This window comes from Oncorhynchus gorbuscha, linkage group LG10, assembly GCF_021184085.1.
Source record: "Oncorhynchus gorbuscha isolate QuinsamMale2020 ecotype Even-year linkage group LG10, OgorEven_v1.0, whole genome shotgun sequence".
In the NCBI taxonomy this organism is placed as follows: Eukaryota; Metazoa; Chordata; class Actinopteri; order Salmoniformes; family Salmonidae; genus Oncorhynchus; species Oncorhynchus gorbuscha.
Genome location: NC_060182.1, coordinates 31,516,980 through 31,533,929, shown reverse-complemented (window position 1 = coordinate 31,533,929; position 16,950 = coordinate 31,516,980). Strand labels below are relative to the sequence as shown.

The 16,950-nt window shown below is 42.4% G+C and overlaps 1 protein-coding gene across 3 annotated transcripts in view; it reads left to right on the top strand.

Annotated features, from left to right (window-relative positions):
- Positions 1-16,950, top strand: part of LOC124045868 (protein kinase C and casein kinase substrate in neurons protein 1-like) — a 63,788-nt gene that overhangs the window by 5,796 nt on the left and 41,042 nt on the right. The window contains exon 2 of one of the 3 annotated variants that reach the window (XM_046365628.1): positions 4,407-4,471. The exons of 1 other annotated variant lie outside the window; for it this stretch is intronic. The gene's annotated coding sequence lies outside the window, so the exon portion shown is untranslated. Of the gene's footprint in view, positions 1-4,406; positions 4,472-13,615; positions 13,875-16,950 lie in introns of those variants that run through there. One more of the 3 variants, XM_046365626.1, reaches the window with a different exon arrangement.

The following is a 16,950-nucleotide window of genomic DNA, read 5'->3' as shown; positions in this document are numbered from 1 at the left end:
GAGCTAGCAGACAGTGATGCTAACTAGCTAGTTAGCAAGCACACGGTGTCGCCCTAGCCTCCCATCTGCTGCGCTAGAGGCAGGCGGGCACTAGGCTTGGGCGGTATACTGTATATACCGTATACCAGGGTATTTGTAAATAGCCACAGGGTGTTTTTTCAATACAATTGAAACTATTTATTTGAAGTTTTTCAATACATTTGACTTTTTTAACAACTTTTTAATTAAATACTTGCAGTGCAATAAATTAGGAGATAAAGCAGATCGCGTTCTTCATTTTAGCTGTTACATTATGAAGCTTACCGTAGTTCCCCAGAATAGTTGAGCCAGTCATGTGTTTGTTTGTAAATAGCACAACGGGAGAAAGCGGGAGCAGGTGAATCCAGCTGTGTATTGACAGGGATGGTGTTTTATATTGAAAGTCAAAAGTGATTTTTTGCTTCAAAAGAGTGATCAGGGAAGTGTAACCATAGTTTTCCTTCACAGAAAATACATTAGTGCAACACATTCGTCAGAAAATAGCTTAATTTTCACCAGATGACAACAGACGTGCAATGTTATTTGGCTGGCAGCCTTACAAGTAAATGAGCTTACAATGAAAAAACAAGGTCTTTTTTGCAAAAATGATACATGGCCATCATATTTCTAATGTTTATCATAGAATGAATGTAGCCAGCTACATTTTCTAATGTTTTAAAGTTAAACTAGCATTTTACCAGAGAAAAGTTGGCTAGCTACACCCGAGAAAATACTGGAGAAAAGTGGCTACACATCAGTCAGAGCACTGAATGCCCGTTCATGAATTCTCATCTGAGTGGGGAAGTGCAAATGAAGCATAAATATGTCTGATGCCTAGCAGAAATTACATTAAGACGCATTTTACATCTGCGTTTACACTTTTTCCTGTGTGAAAAATGCGGAATTCTGCATTAACACAACCCCTAAATTTAATTTGTTAGTTAATCTAAGTAAGTGGCTGAATTAATAAAGTGAAACGACATCATATTCTGTTTGCTTTCTGTCGTGTTTGAGAAGTCAAAGCCATTTGGATAAGTTATTTGTAAAGCTGCCACGATCTTGATTTCCTTGCCCCCCCTCCTTCTTGGCCCGTCTTCTCCTCTCCCCTCTTCTCCAAGCAGAGCAGGCAGACCCATTTCCCTAGTGGCTCCACACATACACAATGTGTAGCCTACACATGCTCCTGAGCCAGTACTGTTCTTCCTATAGACAATCATGCGTCAAAACTTTGTTCATTGCACAATATCTCTCGTTCAACATTCACTTGTAAATGTCCAAACTCACAAAAAATGATATTCGGTAGCTCCTATGTATAACTTTATGAGCTGGACTGCCTGTCTTTGCAATTAGTTTATTTTTGTTTGCGCTCATTAGCATATTTAGCTGTAGCCTCTATTGAAATTCGCCATTACTTGTGGTAATTCCGCTAGCATTCTGGTAATAAACGCCAATGGGCTTGTGTACTTAACCGGTAATACCGGTATAATTCCGGTAATATTTATCCTAGCTAACTAGCAAGCTAGCACACAGTGTCGCCCCAGCCTCCCGCCCGCTGTGCTAGGGCCACCGGTAGACAGTGTCCGTCGCCCCACCTGTCAGCCACTGTTTTCCCACAGTTCTTTCTGTTAACAACGGTGAGGGCAGGTGTTCGGTAGGCGGGAGTGAAGGACACTGTCTACCGCTAGCTAGTGAGGAGTAAGTTAGTAAGCAGGGGAGAAAAAAACTCAGATATGGAGTGGGGGGGTGGGGGTTCATGCAGGAACCAATGGAAGACCCACATGCAGGAACAATTGTGGGCTGCAGTTGCACACTATTACACAATTTGGCCAGCATGCGCTCCAAATGTACAGCTTTTTGCATATACATATATTCCATTGAAGGGTTTTGGAACCCTTTACCCTGGCAATTTGACTATTAAACTCATGGGTACTCTAGCAATGGCTGCCAGTCCTGATTTGAATGGGAACAGCCATCTATGGATTATATTTCTATGGTTGGTTGAGGCTGTCTGTTGCCTTTTGAACATTTCAATCGTGGGAAAACGTACAGTTTGGGAATGCCTACTGCTGATAAGAGAAGACTAATCTGTCTGTAGAACCAATAGAACCCATTTCTTCTCAACTCCCATTTTTTTGCGAACAGCAGCACTGTTTTTCAAAGTAGCTCATCTTGAGACCCGTGCATCACATATGGCTTCATCTTCACCATTAGGTGAGTCAGTGTGCCACTGTAAATGTTATTTAGTAGCCAATATATATATATAATATATATATACACTACATTACAAAAGTATGTGGACACCTACTTGTCGAACATCTCATTACAAAATTATGGTGTTGGTCCCCCCTTTGCTGCTATAACAGCCTGCACTCTTCTGGGAAGGCTTTCCACTAGATGTTGGAACATTGCTGCGGGGAATTGCTTCCATTCACCCACAAGATCATTAGGGAGGTCGGGCACTGATGTTTGACGATGAAGCCTGGCTCTCAGTCTGCGTTCCAATTCATCCCAAAGGTGTTCGATGGGGTCGAGGTCGGGGGTCTGTGTAGCCCAGTCAAATCCTTCCACACCGATCTTGACAAATAATTTCTGTACCTCGCTTTGTGTACACAATCCTTGGCCATTTATTTACTAAGTAACTAAACAGTCACACAGAAATACATAAACACACAGACGTTATAGGTTATTGATTACTAATATAATGCAATGAAAAGTCCATAGTGGACTAACCCGATATGACGGCTTGTTACACAATAAAATGGTTGGAAAAAGAAAGAGCGGGAGAGACAGAGAGTGAGCTTATTGTACATACATGTGGAAAATACGCTCATCGTAAAAATAATATTTAGCACCCTAACAACCGCTCTTTCGGATTTAGAAATGCAACACATATTTACGCTTGTATGTCTTTGTCGTCTCTCTGTTGAAATCACCCGGTCTATCTATGAAAAGTAGTTTGACAGAAGTCTCTGGTTTGCCAGAGGTCAGAATGTCCTTTGTAGTTGTAGTAGGCTTCTTTGTATCTGAGTGTCTGTTAGACTGGATCCTTCAGATGTTCCACACGCGTTGGTCTTTGGGGAAATGTTATTATTTTCTCGTCTTTGGTTGAGTTTCCTAGACTATTTTACATAGACACATTCACAGTCTGCAGCTGTATATCTATTCACTCGTCGAGAGTTTCACCATTTTCTGGTGTTGTAGTTTTAAACCATTTGTCAGCCATGTAGCCACTGCTCCACACTGTCTGGTCTGCAGAGATTGCAACCATTTCAACATGTGGATTGTCCTCACTTTCTCTGGTCTAATGTACATTTTGTTCCTTTTTAAGCACCCTGGTCAAAAGAGGTGTTTCATCATACCAGAATAATGTCTGTGCTCACGTAGGCGTGGTTACTGACTAGATAAAACTTTATTTGAATTACAATTTCTCATTTAGAAGGCTAAAATCACATTGCTATCTTTTCACGAATAGTTTCATATTTAATCATATATGTTTTACAACATTTAGATAGAATTCTGATTACTAGGACGTGCACACTTGTAGAGCTACAGTTATCTTGTTATACTATCCTTAATGACACCTTAATGACATCACAAAACAACAAATTACATGACATGATTATTGTTTGGATCCCCACCAACCATTCCAGATGTTTGGATTCCAAAATGAATGTTCCAATGTCCAGTCTTTTGATGTTAAAGTCTCTCTACACACAAATTATATTTAACTCAATACTGCAGAGCAGAAGGGAGAGTTTCTGCCAGGTATTTACAATCCGGTTGTTAAGTGATAAATCTCTGGTGGGAGAGAGGAGGAGGGGGGAGTCTGGCTATCTGTCAGCCCTGTGCCGAGCTGATCTGGCACCTATGATCCTCAATCAAGAGAGAGAGAGTCATGACAGATGGTTACTTTGAAGAATCTCAAGTAAACAAATCTAAATATATTTTCTAACACTTTTTTATGTCTTCACTATTATTCTACAATGTAGAAAATTTTAAAATAAACAACAATTGAAGGAGTAGGTGTGTTCAAACTTTTGACTGGTACTGTATATACAGCTCTGGAAAAAATTAAGAGACCACTGCAAAATTATCAGTTTCTCTGGTTTTACTAGTTATATACCCAAACACAAAGGTATGTGTTTGGGTAAAATTAACATTTTTGTTTTATTCTATAAACTAAGATACATGTTTCATGTACCCTTAAAAATAGTGTTACCACCCATCCTTTGTGCTGTGTCTGGTGGTCTGCTTTTTTGTCAAGTTGCCACACTGACATTTTATCTTCTCTCATGTAGAATTATGGTCAGGTCAGGTTTATTCAAATAAGACTGCAGAAAATAGAGGGCGTCTGCAACACGTCTCTCTGAACCTGTCTCTCTGTGTAGGTGACCTCCTGTAGAGGACAGCAGCTCTCTCCAAGGGAAACCTGATTTCCCATCCAGTGGAGAATGTGAGTCTTCAACCTTGTCCTCTTTGTCTCTAAGCCTTTCTATGATTTAGTATATGTAGTATATATTTAGTAGGATTGTCTGTATACTTGGGGTTGCAATAGATCTGCAGTGCTCATCAGGCTTCTCAAAGGAACCACATGTTTGTTGGCTGTAGTTTTGTCTCTGAAGCATTGTTCTAATGGCCGTCTGGTTCATAAATGTTTAACTAGGTAAACGCTCCCGTTGGGCTAATTAAAAGCAGCACATCACTAATATGTCATGAGGTGGTCATTCCTTTACAGGCCCCGGCTCACTGGGGGTGGTTCTGTAAGAGGGCACTACACTCAGATTAACCGGCCATTCTATTTCCTGTCCATTCTGTTCCATCCAATGTAACCTGTGACATACAGTAAATACTTACCTATGTCCACATACCCTAGACCTCCTCTGACCAGGCCTTGGTGTCCTCTCGTCTTTAACATTTGAACTATACATTTGGTCTCACCTGGTCTTCTTGTTTGAGTGGAGCATCTATGGATTGCAGTTCAAGAATTATGAATTCACAAGCGCTTTCATCATCTCCCCTAAAATAGCACAAACACCGTCAAACAATAAATCAGGAATAATTACTAAGTTCCTTGTTTGATCACTTACTCCGTGTGGTCTGTCAGACAACTTCCTTAGGCTGTGTTTGGTTAGCCCAGTTCTGTGGGTCTGCTCTAGTCCAGGTACCCACAGCTGTCTGAGCTGGGGTGAGAGGTGTATGTGTACTGATCTGTGTTGGTGGAAAATAGGGAGTGTGTGTGTGTGTGTGTGTGTGTGTGTGTGTGTGTGTGTGTGTGTGTGTGTGTGTGTGTGTGTGTGTGTGTGTGTGTGTGTCTGTCTGTCTGTCTGTCTGTCTGTCTGTCTGTCTGTCTGTCTGTCTGTCTGTCTGTCTGTCTGTCTGTCTGTCTGTCTGTCTGTCTGTCTGTCTGTCTGTCTGTCTGTCTGTCTGTCTGTCTGTCTGTCTGTCTGTCTGTCTGTCTGTCTGTCTGTCTGTCTGTCTGTCTGTCTGTCTGTGTGTGTGTGTGTGTGTGTATTGTGATTCAGCACACGTGAAAATGTGCAATCCAACTGTGTAGAAAACTGCAAGAAGGAAAATAGTAGTCAAATTGTCCATTAGAGTCCAAATGCACACACTACATAGTCTGATGAACCTTCTTAAACCAAGACCTTTATAGTGACTGTTCTGCCTGTGGCCATACGAGCTGTTTACGTATAGAAGCATACGATGCTTATGGACTGGACAGTTCTCCTGTTATTGTATCTCAACTGTCAGGCATGGTCTGTCATTTCATGTTAGTGCTGCTAATATACTGCCTTGATGTACTTGAGGTTACGATTGGAGTATGTTTTGTTACACAACCAAACCCGTAGTAGACCCAGACATGGTACAATTAGCTCTGCACCTATGCATCTGCTAAACTCTCTCTGAGACAACATAAACATTGTAGTAAGCCAGTTATGAAGATGTTGTGTAAGTGTTACATGGGCTAAGCTGTAAATGAATGTCAGTAGGTTGACATGGTGTTAGATAGCAGGTAGATTAATGTCAATCATCATTAGTGTGCTGCTGCCGTTTTATTTTCACCTTGTCTACGATAATGATAGATTAACATACATTCTGTATATAGGATTATTGTGAGAGTATCAAGGTATCTAATGTCTCTGCTTGCTTGTCATAACATCAATTTGCACCTCAGAGCAGCGAACCATCCATCATGTGAGCTCTTCCACAAACACTTCTACATTCTGTCTCTATCCTCTTTTTACAGCATTCAGGTTAAGATGAATGATGAATTAAGATGGATTTTAGGCCAGGGGATCACACACACACACACTCTGGCAGTATTTACCGTGCCTTTGAAGAATCAGTGTTCTGGGGAGCGTCAGGCAGCTAAATGGAGGGAAGGAAGAGAAAGGCTGGTGTTTGAAGAGCTCCGCTCTCAGATTCAGTATCGCCTTCCTTCTCCCCCTGCTCCTTCCATCTCTGTGCCTCGGCTCTGGAAAAACTGGACCAGGGTGGAGGGACATGAGAGCCCTGTCTACATTCACCATCTCTCTCCCCATCCGATGGAAGTGGTAGAGCGGACAGCCATTGCTGCTGCCTGCCTGTACAGTGCATGCTCTTCCCCTTTAACAACCTTTACAATATGTCAGTCTTCCTCCGCCCCCTATCTCTTTCTCCTCCTCTGCTCTCCATCATTCTCTCCCCTCCTCCCATGGTTTTCTCTCTTTACCACACTCACTGTCACCAGGAGGCTTGTGGCAGAAGGCTTGTGGGTTACATAACCACTGCAGTAGCACTGCGTGTGTGTGTGTGTGTGTGTGTGTGTGTGTGTGTGTGTGTGTGTGTGTGTGTGTGTGTGTGTGTGTGTGTGTGTGTGTGTGTGTGTGTGTGTGTGTGTGTGTGTGTGTGTGTGTGTGTGTGTGTGTGTGTGTGTGTGTGTGTGTGTGTGTGTGTGTGTGAGAGAGAGAGAGAGAGAGTTGTTTGATGTACTGTATTTGGAGAATGCATGTCATTGTTGTCGGTTAGCTACGTAAACACATCAGGCATTCAGCGGTTCTTCACAGTAAATACTGCCAGAGAGTGTGTACTTGAGTGTGTGTGTACTGATACTGTATGTGTGTGTCCTGCAATTAGTGCCTTTTATTTCTTGAATAAAGCAAACATCTTTGCCTACCGTGATATTTCAGTCGTGTAAAGCCTGGGGATCTACACTCTCTCTCTCTCTCTCTCTCTCTCTCTCTCTCTCTCTCTCTCTCTCTCTCTTAATTGAGAAAGGGGCTTTATTGGCAAATGTATGTTTACAGCAACATGATGAAAACCATGCTGTACCATTTAACTCTGCTTAAAATTTTCATCAACGTTTTTTCTCTTCTTGAAGCTCTGTAATCAAAATGATTGCTAATGCAGTGTGTGCAGTGAGGATTTTCGAGACAGAGATAAATGTGTAATATGCAGTGTGTGCGCAGGCAATTCATAAATATAAATGCTGAGGCACTTGATAAAACGACTGCAATTCAAACCTTGCATTAAGCTCTATCAAAATCTCTATTTATTTATTTTATGTTATTTAAACTTTATTTATCTTGGCAAGTCAGCTAAGAACAAATTCTTATTTACAATGACGGCCTACCAGAAGGCAAAAGACCTCCTGCGGGGACGGGGGCTGGGATTACAAATACAAATAAATGAAATAAAAAATATAGGACAAAACACACATCACGACAAGAGAGACAACACTACATAAAGAGAGACCTAAGACAACAACATAGCATGGTAGCAACACATGACAACACAGCATGGTAGCAGCACAACATGGCAGCAGCACAACATGGCAGTAGCACAACATGGTAGCAGCACAAAACAGGGTACAAACAACAGCACAAAGGGCAAGAAGGTAGACAACAATACATCACGCAAAGCAGCCACAACTGTCAGTAAGAGTGTCCATAATTGAGTCTTTGAATTAAGAAATAGAGATAAAACTGTCCAGTTTGAGTGTTTGTTGCAGAGAACTGAAAAGACGAGCGACTCAGCAATGTGTGTGCTTTGGGGACCTTTATCTGCATGTCAAAATCAAATTAAATTTTATTAGTCACATGCACCGAATACAACAGTGAAATGCTTACTTACAAGCCCTGAACCAACAATGTAGTTGTTTTTAAAGAATAAGAAATAAAGTAACAAGTTGTCGCATCCTGACCTTAGAGAGCCTTTATATGTCTCTATTTGGTTTGGTCAGGGTGTGATTTGGGGTGGGCATTTTGTATTTCATATACCTTTGACTATTGGATGTTCTTATAGGCACTTTAGTATTGCCAGTGTAACAGTATAGCTTCCGTCTCTCTCCTCGCTCCTCCCTGGGCTCGAACCAGGAACACAACGACAACAGCCACCTTCGAAGCAGCGTTACCCCTGCAGAGCAAGGGGAACAACTACTAGAAGGCTCAGAGAAAGTGACTTTGAAATGCTATTAGCGCACGCTAACTAGCTAGTCATTTCACTTTGGTTACACCAGCCTCATGTCGGGAGTTGATAGGCTTGAAGTCATAAACAGCGCAATGCTTGACGAACAACGAAGAGCTGCTGGCAAAATGCACGAAAGTGCTGTTTGAATGAATGTTTACACGCCTGCTTCTGCCTACCACCGCTCAGTCAGATACTTGTATGCTTGTATGCTCAGTCAGATTATATGCAACGCAGGACACGCTAGATAATATCTAGTAATATCATCAACCATGTGTAGTTAACTAGAGATTATGATTGATTGTTTTTTATAAGATAAGTTTAATGCTAGCTAGCAACTTACCTTGGCTTACTGCATTCACGTAACAGGCAGTCTTCCTTGTGGAGTGCAACGAGAGAGAGGCAGGTCGTTATTGCGTTGGACTAGTTAACTGTAAGGTTGCAAGATTGGATCCCCCGAGCTGACAATGTGGAAATCTGTTGTTCTGCCCCTGAACAAGGCTGTTAACCCACCGTTCCTAGGCCATCATTGAAAATAAGAATGTGTTCTTAACTGACTTGCCTAGTTAAATAAATACCGATTTCCGATTGTTATGAAAACTTGAAATCAGCTCTAATTAATCGGCCATTCCGATTAATCGGTCGACCTCTAGCACTTTGGTCCACTTCCAACGACACCCGTGACACAAGTAGTTAAAGAGCAGCAGTAAAATAACAATAGCGAGACTATATACAGGAGGGTACTGGTACAGAGTCAATGTGTGGGGGCACTGGTTAGTTGAGGTAATATGTACATGTAGGTAGAGTTATTAAAGTGACTATGCATACATGATAACAACAGAGAGTAGCAGTGGTGTAAAGGGGGTCAATGAAAATAGTCTGGGTAGCCATTTGGTTAGGTGTTCAGGAGTCTTGTGGCTTGGGGGTAGAAGCTGTTTAGAAGCTTCTTGGACCTAGATTTGGCGCTCTGGTACCACTTGCCGTGCGGTAGCAGAGAGAACAATCTATGACTGGGTGGCTGTAGCAGAGAGAACAGTCTATGACTAGGGTGGCTGGATTCTTTTTAGGGCCTTCCTCTGACACTGCCTGGTATGGAGGTCCTGGATGGCAGGAAGCTTGGCCGCAGTGATGTGCTGGGCCGTACGCACTACCCTCTGTCGTGCCTTGTGGTTGGAGGCTGAGCAGTTGCCATACCAGGCGATGATGGTGCAACCAGTCAGGATGCTCTCGATGGTGGAGCTATAGAACCTTTTGAGGATCTGAGGACCCATGCCAAATCTTTTCAGTCTCCTGAGGGGGAATAGGTTTTGTCGTACCTTCTTCATGACTGTCTTGGTGTGTTTGGACCAAGTTAGTTTGTTGGTGATGTGTACACCAAGGAACTTGAAGCTCTCAACCTGCTCCACTGCAACCCCGTCGATAAGAATGGGGGCGTGCTCGGTCCTCTTTTTCCTGTAGTCCACAATCATCTCCTTTGTCTCAAAGCTGCTTATTTTGATACATAACCTTATAGCGAGCAAGGTTTTGGCCTTGCTGTGTGGCTAGTCTACTTGGCATGACTTGTAGCATGTAGACCTTTCCTGTGGCTATTGTACTCTTCCTATAGCTGTGTTTGTTCTCAGTACCATGCTCAGGGCTGTGTTCACCCTTTGTTGATAATGTGTATTGACTGTTGATGATTTGACAGGAGTAGTGAAGTGTGTGGTGTGAAGGTGGGGAATGTATCACGTCCCACTGAGAACATAGATTGATTCTGCTTTATCCACGAGAGAGTTATTTTGGTAGAGGGACAAATCTGTCTGTGTCCCTGGAGTCTTAACAAGATCACAGAGGCCAGTACTGACCTAGCTCAACATGGCTAAGCCTGTCCCATGTAACCGGTCAGTGTCTCTGGCCTGCTGGAGCAATGACATCATCGGCTGTTCCTGCTGCACTCTAATGCAATGTTGGGTTGTATTCATTATGGCACACATTGTAGCAAAATGCTTTAAATCACTTGTTCAACTTAAAATGAGAACAAGCGGTACATATTGTCCTAGCACCCTTTGTTACGTTTTCTTTTGTTTGGTGCCTAGTGGTCCTTCTGTAGCTCAGTTGGTAGAACATGGCGCTTGTAATGCCAGGGTAGTGGGTTCGATTCCCAGGACCACCCATACGTAGAATGTATGCACACATGACTGTAAGTTGCTTTGGATAAAAGCGTCTGCTAAATGGCATATATTATTATTATATTTAGTGAATACAATCCTGGGCTGGACTGGGAGGAAGGCATGGGAGGGAGCTGAATATTGTGTCCCTCCACCCAGAAGCCCTGGCCCTGTAGCAAGCCCTAGGGCTATGCTAACTACCGTAGGCCACCTCTGAATCAGAGGGCTGAGTCACTGAAATGGAATCCGTACAAATGGTGATTCATTTGTCTTCCTGTGTGAGTGTATGTGCCTCTCGTGATGACAGAGGGCAGTTGAATAAGCAGGATGTATTACACCTGTGTGCCTGAAGGCCAGGTCTGAGCAGACATTCAGTGGAATGTGAATGCAGTCGTGCTACTGTATTTGTACTGAATCTCTCTGGCTGAGCTCAGTATTATCATCCTGATGGTGTGTAGCGCTGTCCCGCCCACATCCATTTGTTCATCATACTGGTTTTCCCTCCTGCTCACACAAGGAGGAATGCCTCCCACGCACACATGCTGCAGTGCATTCAGATACTGCTCAATACTGCTCAGAGTCTGCCTTCGTGTAGATTTGCTTCCAGTCAATGATCCAGTCCTCATTTGAAAGAGCTTCCAAAGAGCAGCCTGTAGACTTTCTCTCACTGCTGCGGTGCCTTCATTCCCTCTCTCTCTCTCTCTGAAAGGACATTTGATATAGCGCAGCAGCATTTCAGTCTCTTTCATCACAATATGCAGCGGGTGTGTAGTGGGGGTGGGGCAGAATGCATTGTCATCCTCATGTGACCTTTGACTCCCCTCACATTGCTCCAAGGGAAACACTAGCCAATAACTATAACTGTACATGATTGATTGCGGAGTGGCCTGATGACACTCATCCACCTAACCACCCCTCATGTTCTCGCCTGATTAATCTGTGTAATGGCCAGCTTCCCATCCTCATCTCATCTACACTGACCCCTCCAACCTTCTGTCACGTGACAGGCTTATTGATGGTCTTGGCTGTCATGGTATCTGTGATGATGCAAGCACCGAGCACACAGCTCTGTAGCGCTGTCTTTCTCCTGGCAACATTCAACAGCCTGTTTATTCCACCCTACCGCTGTCATGGCATCGCCCGCCCCGGAGATGAATCACATCTCTCTCATGATCTATTTAGCTACCACTCTGACCCATCGGTGCTCTCTATTCCGCTCACCAACTGTCTTGCTCACAACAGATTCCTGCGCTCTCTGCACCTGCTCCACCCAGTCTCACTTGGGACAGGCTTAGCCATGTTGAGCCTAGTCAGTATTGGGCTCTATGATCTTGTTAAGACTCCAGGGACACAGGAGGATTTGTCCCTCTGTCCCTGTTAAAAGACCTCAGTTTCTCTCTCTCAAAAGCCTCTCTCTCTCTCTCTCTCTCTCTCTCTCTCTCTCTCTCTCTCTCTCTCTCTCTCTCTCTCTCTCTCTCTCTCTCTCTCTCTCTCTCTCTCTCTCTCTCTCTCTCTCCCTTTCCCTCTCCCTTTCCCTCTCTCAGAAGCCTCACACTCTCTCACTCTCTCTCTCTCTCTCTCTCTCTCTCTCTCTCTCTCTCTCTCTCTCTCTCTCTCTCTCTCTCTCTCTCCCCCTCTCTCAGAAGCATCTCTCCCCTTCTCCCTCTCAGAAGCATCTCTCTCTCTCTCTCTCTCTCTCTCTCTCTCTCTCTCTCTCTCTCTCTCTCTCTCTCTCTCTCTCTCTCTCTCTCTCTCTCTCTCTCTCTCTCTCTCTCTCTCTCTCTCTCAGAAGCCTCACCCTTTCCCTCTCTCTCTCTCTCCCTTTCTCTCCCTCTCTCTCAGAAGCCTCACTCTCCCCCTCCCTATCTTTATTTCTCTAATTTCTTCTCTCTCCCCTTGAGGAGCCTTTGCCTCTCTTTCCTCCTCTCTCCTTGTGTCTTCCCTCCCAGCATCTCAATATAAGGTCCTCTCAGAGTGTTTTTTTTGTATAGCAGCCGCCATGACAGGTAGAGTGTTTCAAGAACCCAACATGTTCTAGAAAGTACACGGCAGATAGTTGCTATTGGATGCCAGACAACCACCATTATGGAATTCATAATGTTTGGATAAGAGTGAGTTTTAGATGAGCTCAGGCGTGTTTGAGTAAACTACCTACCTGGTTTGGTAATCAGCTTCCTTTCTAATCAGTGACAGAAAGGGGGATGGTGGGGTGTAAGAGAATAAAGTTAGACCCTGACTCTGAAATCTGATTACTGTAATAGGTTTACATGTGTGTTGTGGTTGTCTCTCAAGGCTTTAGAAGAGCCACGAACAGCCCTATTACGATGGTGTATCCTTTATATATTACCCCAAAAATATAAACAATATTTCATGCTGAAACCCTCAAATGAAACAAGTTGATGGTTTATATTTAGGTTAATGTTTTACAGCTTTGTCATTCCATTTTTAGTATTATAAAATCATCTTATTTAATTATTTCATATATTTTACGTGTGATAATGCCACACAGAGGGCCAGAGGTAATTACAAACACCAGTCAAAATCTGAAGTAACAAATCAAATCTATTTTATTGGTCACAGACACATATTTAGCAGATATTATTGTGGGTGTAAGGAAATGCTACTAGATTTTTTATGATAAATTACCTAAAATCCTTGAAAGATACCAAAATGCTGGTAATTTACTGGTAAACTTCTAAAGTTTCCAGTAATATACCCTCCCGTTGCAACCCTAGACTTGTGTGTGGCTTTTTTGCATGTACACACAATCACACACACAGAACACAGCCCTACCTCTCTCTCTCACACACAAATGTATGATGCCTGGCACGTTTATCTAGCAAGTCTATCAATACATAATCACACACTGCTAGGTAGTGTAATCTCAGACTTCTTCTCTCTTTCTATCTTTGCAATGCATGTATATTCTATTGCTCCTCCTATCTTCTCCTATCCTCTTCTTTACCCTCCCTCCCCTTCTAAGCCATTCAGCTGGAACGTTGCAGGATTATCTTTCCAACATTGAGGAACACTGGCTTATTCACACTGGGTCTGGCTAAAACGGCCCAAAACAAAGAAATTCAACAGAGGCCTCTGTTCTCTCTGTTGATGTATGCATCAACAGAAGCCAGATCTGGACTACAAAATAATACTTGAATAATAGTTGAAGAGGGAGTAGCCCCGTGCATGGTTCCCACAAGGGCTTGTGGATATACTTTTCTGTTTGATAGTGTCCTTCAATCTGTTTTCATGGGTGCAATTAGGGTAAGCGAAAACAATGAATATTGTTGCTAATTTGTGAGCCATAATGGCTTTGCCTTTTGCCATAGTTTATTTCCTTGTTGCTGTACTGTTAGACAGATGGCAGAATATTTATTGTACAGTGCAATATCCTGCAAACTTTGTCTTCAAGAGAAGTCTTTGATTAATTTATTGCCCACGGCTTGGATCAAAACTTGAATATAACATTTGGCTGTATGTTACTTATTCAAGTCATTTGAATTGCCTTCAGTTTGTTAAATGGTCTGTCCTCTTGCATTTAAGTGTAGTTATTGAGGGAGACTGTGTTCTGGTAGTTTTTTTATATGGACATCTAGTTTATAGTAGACGTGGTTTGATATAGGCTTATGGTTTGAAAGATTTGGGAGGGTTTCTCTGAGATACTGACGGTAAATTACTTACATCAGCTTACGGAATCAGTTCAGGTACAATAAGTCAAAAGAACCTTCTGAGTCTTGCTCTAAAAAAGAAGTAGAATGGGTATCTGTTTGGATTGGCACAATTGCCGACCTTGAAGCCACACGTAACACAAACATTATGCGCAATATATTGAAGCCTTGATGTAGATATTTTCATGTTTAGATATGACACCTGTCATACTGAACATCAATTGATGAATCAATCAATTATTCTCTCTTCCTCTCTTTTTCTCGTCTCCTTCTCACCATCCATTGTGAAGGAAGGCAACTTACTGGCGGAATTGACCCAAATAACTAAGCAGCATGTCTCCCGACCCCCCCCCCTCACACTTCCCCTCATGTGATGATTACTTTTTTTTGTGGCACTCTACAATCCTGAGTACCAGAGGAGGAGGAGGCATTGTAAATAAGAATGTGTTCTTAACTAACTTGCATAGTTAAATAAAGGTTCAATAAAAATAATATTTAATAATTCTCATTCTGTAGTGTAGCCTAGTGACCATCTGAACCTGAGGACCTTTGGGTCCACATTATCCTTTAGTATCAACAAACAATCTATCAATGTACCCTTGACACTATAATAGTTTGTGTGGTTATAATGCATAAAAAGACTGTGACCTTCCATGTAGCTTTTCTCACAAAATAATTTTGAAATGTTATGAGTTCTGTTTTTCCCTTGTTATTTCACATTCATGGTAATGCTGCTGAAGGTTAGGTGTGATTTAGTTAGCTTTTCAATGTCACAAGTGTGTGTACATGTATATATCTTAATGTTGATAATCTAAGATACAAACTTGACACTAAAGCAAAGGTTTTATACAGTTTTTTCAAAGAGTATACAGTTACAGTTGAAGTCGGAAGTTTACATACACCTTAGCCAAATACATTTAAACTCAGTTTTTCACAATTCCTGACATTTAATCCTAGTAAAAATTCCCTGTTAGGATCACCACTTTATTTTAAGAATGTGAAATGTCAGAATAATAGCAGAGAGAATGATGTATTTCAGCTTTTATTTCTGTCATTACATTCCCAGTGGGTCAGAAGTTCACATACAATTAGTATTTGGTAGCATTACCTTTAAATTGTTTATCTTGGGTCAAACGTTTCGGGTAGCCTTCCACAAGCTACCTACAATAAGTTGGTGAATTTTGGCCCATTCCTCCTGACAGAGCTGGTGTAACTGAGTCAGGTTTGTAGGCCTCCTTGCTCGCACATGCTTTTTCAGTTCTGCCCACAAATTTTCTATGGGATTGATGTCAGGGCTTTGTGATGGCCACTCCAAAACCTTGACTTTGTTGTCCTTAAGTCATTTTGCCACAATTCTGGAAGTATGGTTGGGGTCATTGTCCATTTGGAAGAGCCATTTGCAACAAAAAAAACTGATGTCTTGAGATATTGTTTCAATATATCCTCATAAATTTCCATCCTCACCATGCCATCTATTTTGTGAAGTACACCAGTCCCTCCTGCAGAAAAGCACCCCCACAACATGATGCTGCCAACCCCGTGCTTCACGGTTGGGATGGTGTTATTCAGCTTGCAAGCCTCCCCCTTTTTCCTCCAAACATAACGATAGTTGTTATGGCCAAACAGTTCTTCTATTTTTGTTTCATCAGACCAGAGGACATTTCTCCAAAAAGTACGATCTTTGTCCCCATGTGCAGTTGCAAACCGTAGTCTGGCTTTTTTATGGCGGTTTTGGAGCAGTGGCTTCTTCCTTGCTGAGCGGCCTTTCTGATTATGTCGATATAGTACTCCATTACTCCATTACTCCATTAAAGACCAGTTTATAATAGCAATAAGGCACCTTGGGTGTTTGTGATATATGGCCAATATACCATACCATGGCTAAGGGCTGATGCGTTGCGTCGTGCGTAAAAGGACAGCCCTTAGCCGTGGTATATTGGCCATATATCACACCTCCTCAGGCCTTATTGCTCAAATCTATCTTTATTCACTATAGTATAATAACCATATTATAGTGGTGTGTAGTGTAGAGCCATATGGGTTTCTTCATGAGCTCAGCTTTTACATTTACATTTAAGTCATTTAGCAGACGCTCTTATCCAGAGCGACTTACAAATTGGTGCATTCACCTTATGACATCCAGTGGAACAGCCACTTTACAATAGTGCATCTACATATTTTAAGGGGGGGGGGTGAGAAGGATTACTTTATCCTATTCTAGGTATTCCTTAAAGAGGTGGGGTTTCAGGTGTCTCCGGAAGGTGGTGATTGATTCCGCTGTCCTGGCGTCGTGAGGGAGTTTGTTCCACCATTGGGGAGCCAGAGCAGCGAACAGTTTTGACTGGGCTGAGCGGGAACTGTACTTCCTCAGTGGTAGGGAGGCGAGCAGGCCAGAGGTGGATGAACGCAGTGCCCTTATTTGGGTGTAGGGCCTGATCAGAGCCTGGTGACATGATGACAAATTTCTTTTCAAATCAAATCACATTTTATTGGTCACATACACATGGTTAGCAGATGTTAATACAAGTGTAGCGAAATGCTTGTGCTTCTAGTTCCGACAGTGCAGTAATATCTAACAAGTAATCTTAACAATTTCCCAACAACTACCTAATACACACAAATCTAAAGGGGATGATTGAGAATATGTACATATAACTATATGAAGGAGTGAT